Below are 14734 nucleotides of genomic sequence, written 5' to 3'. Positions count from 1 at the left end.
CAGCTCTAAAAGGAGAAATAAAGTCATATAGGCTGTTCTTGTGTGTTTAATATTAAAAAGGCAAAATAAAATTCATCTCCCACTTCTAAGTTAGTTTTTCAACCTTTTTGAAGACACCAAAGAGACAAGCTGCTCACATATAATGTCAAATTGTCTGAAGTTCTATTGCTCTTAATTGAGTATTTATTTTCTCTCCAACATAAGGATGGGGGGAACCACCCATAGGTTTTTTTCTAATAACCACATTCACTGTTGCAGTCCCCCATCTGTACATTTTTCTACAAGTCTGGACTGACTTAAATGTTCTTCAGCTGCCACACATTTTCTGATCCTGGTAGGAAGATTTCACTCTGCCATTTCTTTCCAAGCCAGACTAGCTTATAATAAAATAGAAGAAAAGTGCAAAGAATTATTTTTTTTAAGTCTGCAAAATCTAAATAAACATCAAAAGTTTTCCTTCAAAACTTCCTATTGATAGACCACTAAGAAATTCCTTTTCAAATAAATTTATTCACTTATTTTCTTAAAGCTCACATTTCCTTTCAAACGTATTTTTGTATTCTGCTGGGTTATTCATTATTAACCTAACAGCCTGTGTTAACCTAAAAGCCACTGATTCCACAGAGGTATGCTAGGTTTATATACTGTGCAAGGCAATATTAAAATGCCCAAGCAGAAATCTGCTTTCTAAAACACCTCAAGATTATATTGGTCATCTGTTTATTTTACCACCAGTCTAGGAAGCACTCTGCTGCAAGATGAAGTTTCTCACTTTTGAAAGAAAAGGGATTTGCACTCTTCAAGTCTTGAGTGTCTAAACCAACTTATTTATATTAATTGCAGCACCTCACCCTCAGTACATATGTGAATTCTGAAACTGAGTCTGGAACACACATTTTGCTAACTACAGTATTAAACTCTAGCAGCAGCATTAAAATATTACAGGTTATCAGCTTTAGAGATGATACTGCACCTATAAAAACTTGACTGAACAAATGGTTTGGTGATGACAATCTTAGACTATTTCAGCAGAAGATGTGTTGTAAACAGCAATTTTCTCCAAGCAATCAAACTGCTGTATCTACACAGCTAGCTATATCTACATAAGCAACACATGAACAAGAGATAACCAATATAAAATATTACAAATTTAAAAAACGGCATTACAAACTTAAGTAACAGCTTTTTAATCACAATAATAATTTTTCAATCATTTACAGAATGTTATTTAAAAATTCTAGCACAACAGGGGACTGATAAGCACACTTGCTGTGAAAGCAAAGATGATACTGTAAATAAATGGAGAAACCAATGGTAGGAAAGTTTAAAATGCAGAACAGTATGATGCTTTAAATGTGTTCTCAATTTAAGACACAAAGATTGTTTCTCAGGTTGAATAAGTACACTGTCCAAAACATCGTTTTTTGAAAACTAGTAAGAACCTGAATCACTAGAATAAGGTGAAAATAAAAAACCTAAAAGGAAAAATGCAACTTGTTGATCTGCATGCCTCCTTTGATAACAGCAAAAAAGTCTAAGATACATATACAGTTCAGAGGGCACCCAAAGGTGTAATCAGCAGAAAGTAAACTGCTAAAAGGCTGCTCAGTGTCTTACCTTTAGGACCCTGAAGGGGTTTAGGGTGTTCTTATTGAAAAATATAAGTGTCATCTAAGTAGGTACCATCCTTTCGGTCCCTCCATCTTCCCATGGCTAAAATTTGAAAAACAATATTCACTAACCCTGTTTCCGTGCTCTTAAAACTCTTAAGGCAGGTGTTAGCGTGACCTTAGTTTTCATATCCCGAAAGAACCTCACGATGAAGTCTGAGTTTTTGAGGTTTGTTGTCATGAAATTACTGTGAGATCACAACTACATAACAGGAATTGCTTCGCAGGATCAAATGCAAGAGACCAACAGAATGGGATAAAACAGCTCTCAATACACTGCATTTAAACATTACCACGTACACATGCAACTGCTGAGAACAGCAACTTTAACAGGCAGAATTTTTACTTCCACTTATTCATGACAGTCTATTTGAAGAGTTACACATACATCCAAGAAAAACATTTTATGCTCTTTTCAGATATTTTTTTTTTGCTAGGGAAAGAAGAAAGAGAAGGAAGAAGCGTGTTTAAACAGATTACGTCATTTCCAAAGCCAGAGACGTAAGTTCCCTTGAAACTATTCTAAGTTTTCAAATGTTATATACACAGTGAATAAAACCCAGAAAGTTTCCAGAACGCAAAGCACTAGGAGTAAGGTCTTTCGTATGAGAGATGATTGGTTAGATTTCAATGTATATTCTAATATACAAGTATACTGGAGAACAAAAAACTTCATTCGTGTGACTTATTATCATTCCTATCAGATTTTTAAAAGGAATAAAACAAAGAGACCAAGGAACACAATAAGTGAGAAGAAAAACTAAGATTAAACCTGGTGGGTCAAAAAAAAAAAAAAAGAAGTCAACCTTACATACAAATGTGAATCCACAAAAGGCTATACTTTAATGTTCAGAGGCAACTAAAAATAAATGTTTTTCTGGAATTTGCCTGTCAGTAGAGATTTTAACATGACTGAATGCATATTGCTGTTTAAGAGTTAGAAGTACACTGATGTCAGCCTATAATTCTCACACTGTAAACCAGTATATTTCTTTGGTCAAATTATTCCAGAGCTTTAATTAGATACCAAATTGCTGCAACAGACTTGAAAGCTGAAGTTCAAGAAACAAATGATAACGTTTTGGTTAACCTTGAGACTCTTGGAGCTGTGATGTTTTGGACTTAAATACAATTGGAAAATATTCACTACATCTTCTTTAAGATTAGCTTTAAGGGAGCTTTTCTTTTTTAGCCTGTCTAAAGCTTAATAAAAACCTTAATTTTGTAAAGTTTTTGGAAAAGTGAATTGAGGGCATCTTTCCACTTTTTCTTTTTTGTTTTTAATTAGAAATTTGGGTCATTTTAAAAACACATACAGCTTCTGAAAGAGAAGGGTAGAAGCTAAATGCTGTAAGCCAGTACTTCAACGAGCTTTGATACATCCCAGAAACTGATCTGCTTGGCAGGCTAATTCACAACAAGTCCTGGAAGAGCTAAGTGTACCACTTCTTCCAAGCAGGTCTTTAAGATTTCAAGAAAGCAGAGCTCCACACCTCTCTAGCCATAAATACCATACTAGTATAAAATACGATAGTCACAATACCAAGACATACATATGGACAAACCAACCCAGTGTAAAGGTCTATTTTCAGTCTCTTGCATGTTGTCTTCAGCTGAATGCTTTCAGGCTTTAACTATAATAAAATAAGTAGATACAGATTTTAGCGAAGTTTAGCACAGTGTTTAAGCTATGCTTATGTGGATCGCTTTATCTGGCAAAGAAACTGTGAAGTCTGAAGCCAAGATTTTTCAAGAAATGTAAGAGAAGGTAGCAGTTTCATTTTATTCAATAGCACTAAATGAATCTCTAAACAGAGCTAACTTTCTCCACCATCAGAGTGCCAGAAGAGATAGCTTATCCTCTTCCAACATTTCTCCCTTAAAAACGAACACAGATTATCTTAAAAAAAAAAAAAAAAAAAACCACAACACAACTGTGGTATTTCAAAGCATGTCTGTTCATATATAAACTCACAGGGAAAAAAAGGCAATTCATCAATGCTGCACTACACGTACCCATAAACACAGAACAAAAACCCATTTATAGGAATACTAGGAGAAGATACAAAACAATCTTGCAACTTTCCAGCTGGCATTACTGAAACCCCAGCCACTACACACTTAACACCAAAGTATGAAACACAGTCACAGCATCAGCTAATTCACCATACAGATCTATCCACCAAAAGTGATGCAGGGACCAGAGACCTCTTCCTCCTTCCCGAGTATTCCACCAGGACTCATCGTTCCTGGTGTTGATTCATTACTCACTTTCAGTGCAGTTCTTCAAAGCAGGAATTTTGTTTGTTTGTCTAGAAAGACACACCTAAGGTTCCCTAGCATTAACTACTTGATTTCTGCTGCTATGTGCCAGATCCTGGATGATTTGAACAAACAAATCAAAGTAGCAACGCATTATATCAGTGATCAAGAATAGCAAACTCTTTCTCCCTCTTTCCCCCATCCCAAACCTGTCTTGTAACTACCTGAAAGCCACATCCTCCTCCTGCTCCTCCACAGGTAACTCATTCTTTCACTCTCCACACTGCATCAGGACCAGTCTTTTGAGTCAAGTAGAGAACATACCATCAAAAAGACATGCTAACAACTGATCCTAACTTTTCTCCAATACCCTGCAAGGGGAAGAAGAGTTGCATGACAGCTTTTCAATCAGGATAAAGGAGACCCACAACCATAAAACAAATTCCTGACCACTCACCATTACTTAAAGTCCTAGTGAGGAAAATTATGCTGACTCCAGTCGCTGCACTCTTTTCACTTGTTCTCTCCTACATTCAGCTCCAATCTCAAACAGCTAATTGTTTTTTGCTAAGTGAAAAAGGTTTTAGCTACCACAGTCTGACTCAGTGTTTCAAACCTGCTTGTTCTGTCCTGTGAGGTAAGATGTATCATTCAATATGTTTTTATGGTCATTTTTTAGATATTAAAATCAACTGAAAAAAGATGGTTCTATGTTTTCTTGCCCTATGTTTTAGCATATTTTGTAACAAATAGGTCATTTCATAACTAGAGAAACATTCAGGATGTCTTCTGTTGATCAGCTATTTTAATGGATTTGTTTATTGGGAAGAAATATAAAAGTTATACATTTTAGCTTGCCTCTCTCCAATGACTGAAGCACTCAAAAGCACTCCCTAGCAATCAACAGAATCAGCAAGGGAGATAAGTAAGTCATATAAATATTTGAGGTAGGTTTCCTAGCAGAAACTAAATCTCACCGATGTTTCATTTCGGAGGACTGTACTAAAAGAGCTGGTCCAGCACTTCACAGATGCAATATCCCTAACTATGAAGTAATTTTAACCACCTAATTTTATTCTAACCTTTGTCTACAGTTGTGAGGGTCCAGGGGATTAAGGGGCAGGAGACTGGATTTGCAAAAACAGGAAAAATAGGCTGATCCAGTTCACTTCTAATTTATCACGACTTGTGTAATTCTGCAAAGTTTTGACTTTACTCTCACTAAAGAGTACTTGAAAAATAATTTTGATGCACATCGTTTCATAAAATGAACTGCTCAATATGCAGGAGTACAATAAGAACTCAGCTGAACCTCTCCTAAATGCTGTATGTACATTAAACCATCATTTACAATCCACACAATTCCTATACAGAACATACACAGGGCAACTTCATCCCTGTTAGACAATCAAATGTTGGACCTGTTTCTTCCCTCACAGAACTGCTGAATTAGAGTCTTCAGTTCAGCTGGAGCCGAGACAGTTAATTACTCTTCATTTACAAGCACAGAAATAATTTGGATTTGCAATATGCATCTTATGGCATTTTCACAGGACTTTCTCTAAACACACATCCCAAACCCACCCACCTCTCCACCTATTAGGAGTCATGAATTGCTGTTAACAACACCCCTACTAAATTCAATCCTTAATCCACCTTCTTCTCAAAAGCATGTAAGAACATACAGCCTTGAGTCTGCCTGAAGGACTTCAGATCTGACTGCGTCAAGTAGTTTAACCTGGAGAAGAGGACAGCTTTGAGGACAATGTCTCATCAATGTACATAAATACCTGAAGGAAAGGTGCACAGAGAAAGTCCAGCTCTTTACACAGTGCCCAGTGAGAGGACCAGAGGTAATGGGCAAAAACAAACACAGAAGGCTCCATCTGAACATCAGTTACAGCTTTTTTACTATGAAGGTGACAAAGCACTGGGACACATTGTCTAATGAGGTGGTGGAGTCTCCATCCTTGGAGTTACTCAAAAGATGTCTAGACATGGTCCTTGTCAACCCATTCCAGGTGGTCCTGTTTGAACAGGGGGGAGACAAGATCACAGAATCACAGAATCGACTGGGTTGGAAAAGACCTCAGAGATCATCGAGTCCAACCCTTGGTCCAACTCTAGTCTGTTTACTAGATCATGGCACTAAGTGCCATGTCCAACCTCACTTTAAAAACCTCCAGGGATGGCGAGTCCACCACCTCCCTGGGCAGGCCGTTCCAATGCCTGACCACTCTCTCTGTAAAGAATTTCTTTCTAATATCCAGCCTAAATTTCCCCTGGCAGAGTTTAAGCCCATGCCCCCTTGTCCTATTGCTGACTGCCTGGGAGAAGAGACCAATCCCCACCTGGCTAGAACTTCTCTTCAGGTAGTTATAGAGAGTGACTAGTTAAGATGACCTCCAGAGGTCCCTTGCCAGCCTCAGCCAGTCTGTGATTAAGTGAAATCAAAGGGGAAGGAAGCCTTGTAACAGAAAAGCTATTACAGACATGTCTTAAGCTTTAGCATTTCTGCTCGGTCACATGAAGAAAATCAAGTGTCTATCCTTAAGTAAATCAGGTAGGGTAAAAGTCAGTGGGACTTGAAATCCAGCAATATATGCTGCTCTGTCAAGAGATAAAATGGTAAACAATGAAAACTGGAATATGGGTACAAGGTTGTGAGGAATTTTATACTTTCAGTCATAACAGAGAACTATTCAAGAAAAATAATAAGCATCTTTTTGTAAGAAAAGTTCCTGGGTATGGCTGCTATCTGGTCATCAAGAAGTAGCAAAGAAACCCAATGGGTTGAGGACATGTGTCAGAAGCCATAAAGGTTTCTCAAATACTAAAAAAAAAAATTGCATTATCATTAACTTGCCTTCACCAAGCCCACAACACTATTTTCAGTCTTTCTCTAAACTGAATTTCAGACAGCTATCCCTTGGCATTTACCCCATGTTCAAAACACTTAGAAATTCATTAAATGGCTAACAAAAGAAAGTGAAGCACAAGACTGGGAAGTGCCATACTGCTCCCCCCCCATCACACTTAGTCACCCAAAGTTAATATCAGTAACTTAGGTCCCTCTTATGTCAGTCTCAAAATGGATCACAAGTCAGTGATCTGAAGAACGCGTGACTGAAAGATGAAATAAACGCCCAGTAACAGAAGACATCTGTCCCTTGGTGAAAAGCCCATCAAAAGCAAGGACCACAACTTCTCAAGTACAATATATTATGTACAGCCTGACAACAGAGCTGGGTTTGGCACAGGAATTCCTTTCAGATTCATGTTGCTAAAACTGCATCTAAGACAATGACAAGCATGTTGAAAATCAAGGAAGAATGTAAATGCAGAAAGAAAATAAACCAAAACAAAATAAAATAAAATCAAGAGCAATAGCCTTCAAATACAGCGAACCATGGACAACATGATAATACGAGATAATGGTCAAGTGTTTACCATAAAACACCCATGATTCAGTTGACATTTAAAACCAAACAGAAAGAGGAAACAAAAAACTTTGGGAAGCCATATGCTTCATTCTATATTATTATATCTACCATCCTCAAACCACTTAACAAAACAAATACAGTAGGAGAAAAAAAAAAGGTTTTTGCTGAAAAGCAATCTCAATATGGTCTGTAAAGCATCGTCCTACTTCCAGGAACAGTATTTTAGTCATACAAAAAACAACTGAAATGTTCTAGATTAAATCTACACCACACAGAGTAAAACTGCAAAAAGTCTTCTTTTCTCTACAGCTGACCATTAAAAATATTTAGGAATACAATCATAGTGACTGCATTCGAATTTTACAACTTCAAACACAAGGCTATTTTTCTTCCCATTATACTAGCTTAAAAAAAAGTGCAACCTGATGATTCAAACCTTGAGGTTAAGAAAGAATCTGTGTTTTCTTCATTTAATTTTGGATTCAAATACTAAATGATTCTGTAAAACAAATTCTATTGAAACAGCATCTTCTGCAGATATGGAATAAACTGTGCTTCCTGTATGATAAAGCAAAAGAACAAAACCATAAAGTTCACCATAGGAGTACTACTATGGGCAAACCTTAAGTCTCAAGAAAGATCAAAGCTCTCTCAATATGGAAAACGTTTCATTGTTTTTAATGCAAAACACTACATACAGCCAGGTCAAGGACTCCCCCAAGCTCAGCTGTTGGAAGACTGATTTAAAAAGCTGAGGACAGAATAGAAAAAAGCTTGACAAGTTTTAACTTCAAAAGAAGCCACAGTATCTTGCAGCTTTCACAAAGACAGCTGGACAACAACAACAAACCCACAAAAACAAGAAAAAAAAATTCAAGAGAACTGAGAGTAGAAACAATTTAATGCAAGAGAATTGCACAAAGTTGCTCCCATAACCTATCTCACAAGTTTTACAATTTAGAGAGAACATAAATAAAACAATATGCTCAGCAAAATAATTATGATGCTGTAAAAGCAAGCTCAGCAAGCCATGAGATCTTAGGCATCAGACTGCACCAGCTCTAATCTGTCTCCAGTCACTGTTTACTCTTCGCAGTTTTGAAAAGAAGCGGAGGGGAAAGGGCTGAAGGTACCACACCTGTGAAATGATTTGCAGGAGCCGCAGGTGGGCAGGGAGTTTCAACAAACTGCCAGTTTAGACAGCCAGGATCAAGCAGCATGCACTTTTATGTTATAGCAAAAAGGAGAAGCCCTCTGTACAATTTCTGTAAAATATGAACCTTAAGTAATTGCAAAGGAGCTACTTTACAACCTTTCATCCCAGCTCTCACTTTAACAAAAGTAACCTGTTTAGGGAAGTCATATGAAAAACAGTACAAGTCCAAACTAGGTCTTCTCTGAAAAGTAAAGAGGATGAAATGGGCTAAAAATGAGCAAATTGTACGAGGGAAAAAAAAAAAATCAATAAAAAGCTCCAGCAGAATAGCAACACTGAAGTGGGTATTACTTGCATTTCCTCTAGCACCTTCCATTCAACAGATCTGAAGTATACAAATACAACATTGAGTTATTTAATCTGTCATCTTATAAACGGGACAAGTCACTTGGCTTCTCTTTTACCGAGGTCATACAAGGCTGTTGCAAACCAGAGCGCAGAACACAGGTCTTTGGAGTCCCACTCATGTGCTTTAACCAAATAAGAGACAAAGATAAATAAGAAGATTAATAAAATATAATATTTGTACCCCTGTTCTTTCTTTATAAAGAACCTATCTGAGTATTGGTACTGGGAATTACTGGCATTTGAGGTAAACATTACTATTGGTAGTAATACTATCAATACTAATTATTAACAGAGTATTAACAGTCTATGATACATTTTTCAAGCACTATTAATCAGCATACTCTTCTGCTATGATCAATATCACTAAAGAGACACCAGCAACAAATATACCAAAAACCAGCATTCTATAAGGAAAGCAATACATTAAATGAAAGTCCATGAAAGAAATATAAAATACCAAAAATCTGCTTCTAAGTTCTAAAATGGTAGCTTAAAAATTGGAAGGACTAAAAAAAAAGCAAAATAACAGCTTCTGGCAACAGACAAGGTTTTTTGTTGGGTTTTCCCTTAGCTTCCTTAGATTTTAGTGGTGAGGCTGTAACTCCAAAGTCCTTGGTCAAATGGTCAAATCCTTTGACACCAGGAATTTTTTTTGAAGAGCAGCCAAAACAATGCAAGTGAAAGAGCCTAAATGTCTGAATTTCCCTGACTTTATTTTTAATGTATTTAAACTCTTTTTTTTTTTTTTTTTTTTTTAACAATACACTGATAAGACTGCAACTAGACCAAAGCAGAAGAGAGCTTGCCCCTTTCCTGCTCCTCCCTCCACGCTTTAAGTTATCAACACTGTTGAGGTTATAAACACAAAAGCTGGATCATTTTCCAGACTATGTATCAAAATTGGTTTACACCAGTTAATCCAGGTTCTCCATGTAACCGTCCAGAAGTCCCAAACATCATTAATGCTGCAAAGTGATCTAGCCTTGCTTGCTTTCAAGTTACCTAGTATAAGGTTAAAAACAAATTCTTTAAACAAGTTAGGTCAAACCACCACAGAGAGATCAGGCCCAGGTATAAATACTGAGTCAGTCAGGTAGGAATCCAAACCCAGATTCCACTAGAGAACGTGACATAACCAAGGGAACTGCTAAAAAGGCCTGGTAAATATTAAAAAAGCAAAGCCTGCTGTTTGTTGTGAAGGGCTCTGTTTCAATGGCAAGCACTGCTCCTCCAGGCCTGCACATCCTCCCCCTCCCTTCCCTTCAGACACATCCAGCTCCAATTTCTCTTCTTGAAAAAAACAGCTGCTCTCACGTCAGGACAGCCCCTCCATTTCACGAGCCACCACGGCCCCAGAGGCTATAGCCTTGATCTGCTGCTGTATTACAAGTATTCAGCATTTACTCATAGAATGGCTTGGGTTGAAAGGGACCTTAAGGATCATCGAGTTCCAACTCCAACTGAGATTACTAGGGACCAACTGGTGCTTGGTAGCTGGAGATGAAGTGGGCTGGCCCTCATGAGCTTCCCGTTACGCAGCTCTACACCAAACCCAACGTTTCTGTTCCACAAGACTGTGTGTTCCTTTGAACGCAACCAAGAGAGCTCTGCACATCCATGCTCCTGACGTTAACACACCTACAAGAGAGAAGCTTCAAACAAGGTTCACCCTGAGCGACTCCCAGGTGGTATTCAACAGCACTGTGCACATTTCAGCACGTATTTTAAAATCTATTTCACATCACAGAGTTCAGATTCTTGCCATCAGGCTCAAAGGTGCACCAGGTCCCTTTCTACATCCAGTTTCTCACAGAAGGGTTTCTACCAGTTCGCTGTCCTGCTGTAATTTCTTCAGCAACAACACCAAACACAGAAGAGCTTTTTTTTTCTGTTTTTAAACAAAACATAAGACAGCCCAGTTGCAAAGCCCTGCCATGACTTCCAATTCTCAGACAGCACACATCATCAGGAGTGAAGAAAGACTAGGCAGAGGTTAGCAGAGAAAATGGTTCATTCATCACCATGTCCTCAAGTAACCTGCTGTTACTGCTAAGATGTTATTGTTAGTGAATTCTGTAGCTGTGACCATGACACGGCTGCCCTACCCCACCCCACCAGCGAGGGAGCACCCGGCAAGGAGATGGGGAAAGACAACATGGAAGAAAAGACCTGCACAAGGCACAAATCAATAGTTATTCACCCACTTGTTTCCTCCCTGTGCTGCCAGCCCTTCTCTGGCCTGACTCGATAATCTCGGAAGGGGCTCAGAGGCACGCCCCCCTGCACCAGCCCCGCTTTTCCTCTGAGGGGTCCAGCTGCAGCCCCTTCCTTCACACTCCCCACCCACACAGCCAGGAGAAGCACGAACCCGCCAGGAGAGAAACCTCCAGCTGTAAGGAGATGAGAAACGAGGAGGATGTGGAGCAGGACCCCCTCTCCAGATCGGAAAAGGGTTGAAAGCCAACCCACCTCTCCCGGCAGCCACCGGGGGTCGGGTCGGCTCCCCCTCCCCACACAAGCCTGGACTGGAGCAAGGCGGGAGCTGCTCACAGCCGCGGCCTGCTCAGCGGCCCCCACCCGCGCCCCTGCGGAGGGGAAGGGGGCCGCAATCTAGGGCAGGGCGAAGCTTCCTCCAGGCAGCCGCCAGGAAAAGTAGGGCAGAGCTGCCCCCCCTCACGCCGCCACCCCCCAACCCCTCCGGGCTGGGAAGGGGCGGCAGGCCCGACGGGGAAGGACACACACCCGCATCGGACAAAAGCTCTCACCGGGACGGGGAACTGGCCACGGGATGGGCCCGTCGCCCCCGTGCCATGTCCTGGTCGGGGGGGAGGGGGCCCGTTCCGCGGCCTCGGGCCGCTGAGGGACCAACGGTCGCCGCGGGCCGTTGGGCATGAGCGGGGCGCGGGGCCTCCGCCGGCCGCGCGGGCCCACCAGCCCCCCACCGCCGCGCGCGGGCCGTGCTGTGACGGGGGGGCTCGCGCCCCCCGCACGCCGCAGGTGCCCCCCCCCCCCTCACCTCACCCCGCAGGTGCGCGCGGCCCCGGCCCCCCCGCGCCGTACCTGCCCAATGTGCTCACAAAGCAGCAGCGGCGCCCACCAGCGTCACGTGACCGCCGCGCGCCTCGCTCCCTCCCTCCTGCTCCCTCCCCCCGCTCCTCCACGCGCGCGCGAAGCCGCTCCCCCGCCACGTGACGCGGCGCCGCGCGCTCGCCTCCTCCCCCCCCACCCCCCGCCCAAAACCCGCACCCGCCTCCCGCGCGCCGCACCCCTCACACACCGACGGCGCGCGCCCACCTACCGGCCCTTCCGCCTCCCCCGGCACCACGTGAGCACGGCGGGGCGAGCCGGCCCTTCCCCCCACACGTGACCGGGGCTCCGCCCCCCGCCCGGGCGCGCGCGGCGGAAGGCGGCGGTTGGTCCCGCCCATGGCCGCGGCTCCGTGACGGGCCGCGGGGGCGCCGCGGTGTCGGTGCCGCTCGTCGCCGCGGGAGGCCCGGGCGGAGGGCACAGCAGCTCCAGGGGTCACTCCGTGGAAGGTCAATGGAACCCGACCGGGAAGGGCTTCAGCGGGGCCAGGTGACGGCGCCTCAGCGCTCCATGTGGCCGCGGGAGGCTGAGGCCCAGCGCCCGCGGGAGAGCCCTGGGCCCGGGCGGGTGGGTTTAGGGACAGAGCGACCGCTCGGAATCGCGGCTCCAGTGCCCGTCTCGCTGACCGAAATATCGGTGGACCCAGCTCTGGTGGATTTTTAGATTTTCTTATTTTAATGTGACTTCTATTTTTTGCCCTGCAGGGTTTTGGCAGGACGGATGATGAGTGGTTCATGCCACTGTTCAGGTTGCCAGGTTCATCACCTTTGGTGCCTCAGTCCCAGTCAGTGTTCAAGCTGAGGTGACACAAGTTCAGGGCTTTCTAGAGCTCACTTGTGTCATTATTAAACAATCTATGACCAGTGAATCAAAAGGCTCCTTCACCTTCTGTCTTCACAGTTGTTGAGACCATTGCCTGAGCGCTCAGGAAATTTGAACAAATTCTGCACTTACATTAATTTAAGTGTTACAGTCTTTTGGCAGGCTGGATGCAGGGAGGTAACACAGTGACAGGAGGCATCCCAGGACAGAGGAGACCTGCACTACAGGAGGAAAAGGATGAGAGTGTGTTGGGGACTAATAAAATGGCAAGGGGATGGAACAGCACAGGTATATCAGAGCACTTAGTGCAGCTTGTGGCAATGCAGACTGAACAGTGACAGTACAAATGGAAGAACTTTTTCCTGCTATACATTTCTCCCATTCTGTACAGCACCTCTAGCTGCCCAAAATGTAGCAGTTGTGCCATCTGTTCTCCCTTCTTCTTAAGGTCTGGCAGTTTAAAGCAGGGCTTGCTTAGCCTATGTGGAAATTAGTCCCTGCTTGGCGCTCTCCTGCGTGGGCAGAGTTGGTGAAGGTGATGGGAGCATCAGGTAGGAGACTCTTTGTTCAGCCCCTGGTACCTCCAGTGATAAAGCCCCATGGCTTTTGACCTTTTCTGTGGTCTTATTTCCTTTACTGCTGTTTGCTCATCAGATCTCATTTTACCCTAAGCATACCTGAAAATTAATCAGTGGTGTTCATGCTTCTGCCTAGCAGACAGATTTGAGTGGCCTGTGTCCTGGACTGACCTTGGTATTTATTACATAGATGGGCCAGAGCTATGACAGTTCCTACTGCTCAGAAGCAGCAAGACGTCACTATTCGCATCTTTTCCTGATAAGACAGAAGGTACTTTAGGGGTAAATGGAAATTCAGACCAAACAGTGCTCAGGTAATGTTGATTTTCTTGAGGCAGCCGTTGATATTTTGCTTCATTACTATTGAGGGGAGGGAATTAATTATAGCTCTAAACAAAGTTTCACAAGCTTTGTGACAAACATGTCTGGGGCTCCATAATCTGTGCAAATTTAATTAGTAGTATTAGCATTCTTTCATCATGACTTGGCAATCCTTTGCTAATCAAGATGGGTATTTGATGTGCAGCATGCAACAAAGGCTGAGAGCTCTTGGGATGCTGTAGTCAGATGGTGTGGTGCCAGCTGGAACGTGTTTGTGAATATCACACAGAATCCAGCCCAGGAGCGTTTGGAATAGGAGAAAATTCCACAAGGATACCGTAGCAAAAGCATTGTAGACTCCTCTCTGTTGTACATGGAGCAAATATAAATGAGAAAGTGGCGTATTTCACTGCCAAAGCTTCCAGGGGAGGGCTAGAGGAATAAGCTGATGGAAGCTCGGAGGCACAGACCCTCGCTGCAGATACGCAGTACGTCAGGCTTGTAGAGGAGACCCTGCACTAGACACAGCAGTTTGACCAGGCCTGGCAGGCAAATTCTACCTACTGCCTGAGTCAGGACCTTTTATCTACTGCTATAAGGATTTGCAACCTTTTCGATTTTTCAGCTACTGAAGAATAATCCAGTGCAGGTACAAATCCCACCAGACTGTATGTGTGAGCTTATTTCAGGCTTGCTTTTCTCAGTCACCTACTGCAGATTTCTTAAATAGCTTCTAGTGCATGTACCACACGCTGGAAACCACCATTCTGGTGCTTGGGCACTCTACTTACCAGTCACATTTGGGAGCCAGGGGGGAACAACTTGTGTTAAGAGTATCACCCTGTTCCTGTCTGCTCTACTTGTGCGTTACAGACATGAAACAAAACTCATCTGTTCTTCCTAGGCTTGGGCTGCAGTGTATCTGTGTATCTTCCCTCCTCTTTCTAACACTCTGTTCTACTTTCCAGACTGCCAACCCTTGCCCTG

General features: G+C 42.8%; 1 protein-coding gene across 3 annotated transcripts in view; it reads right to left on the bottom strand.

Moving 5' to 3' along the window:
- UBAP2 (ubiquitin associated protein 2) overlaps positions 1–12243 on the bottom strand; it is a 144589-nt gene extending 132346 nt beyond the window's left edge. For all 3 annotated transcript variants that reach the window (XM_080362085.1, XM_080362086.1, XM_080362087.1), the window contains exons 1-2: positions 12238–12243; positions 8996–9061 (exon numbers count right to left, since the gene is read on the bottom strand). The gene's annotated coding sequence lies outside the window, so the exon portion shown is untranslated. The remainder of the gene's footprint in view (positions 1–8995; positions 9062–12237) is intronic.
- Between the last annotated feature and the right edge of the window lie 2491 nt (positions 12244–14734).

The sequence above is a fragment of the Nesoenas mayeri genome (genome assembly GCF_963082525.1).
Source record: "Nesoenas mayeri genome assembly, chromosome: Z".
NCBI lineage: Eukaryota > Metazoa > Chordata > Aves > Columbiformes > Columbidae > Nesoenas > Nesoenas mayeri.
Note: the sequence above shows the minus strand (reverse complement) of the source record. Positions and strands in the feature narration are given on the sequence as shown.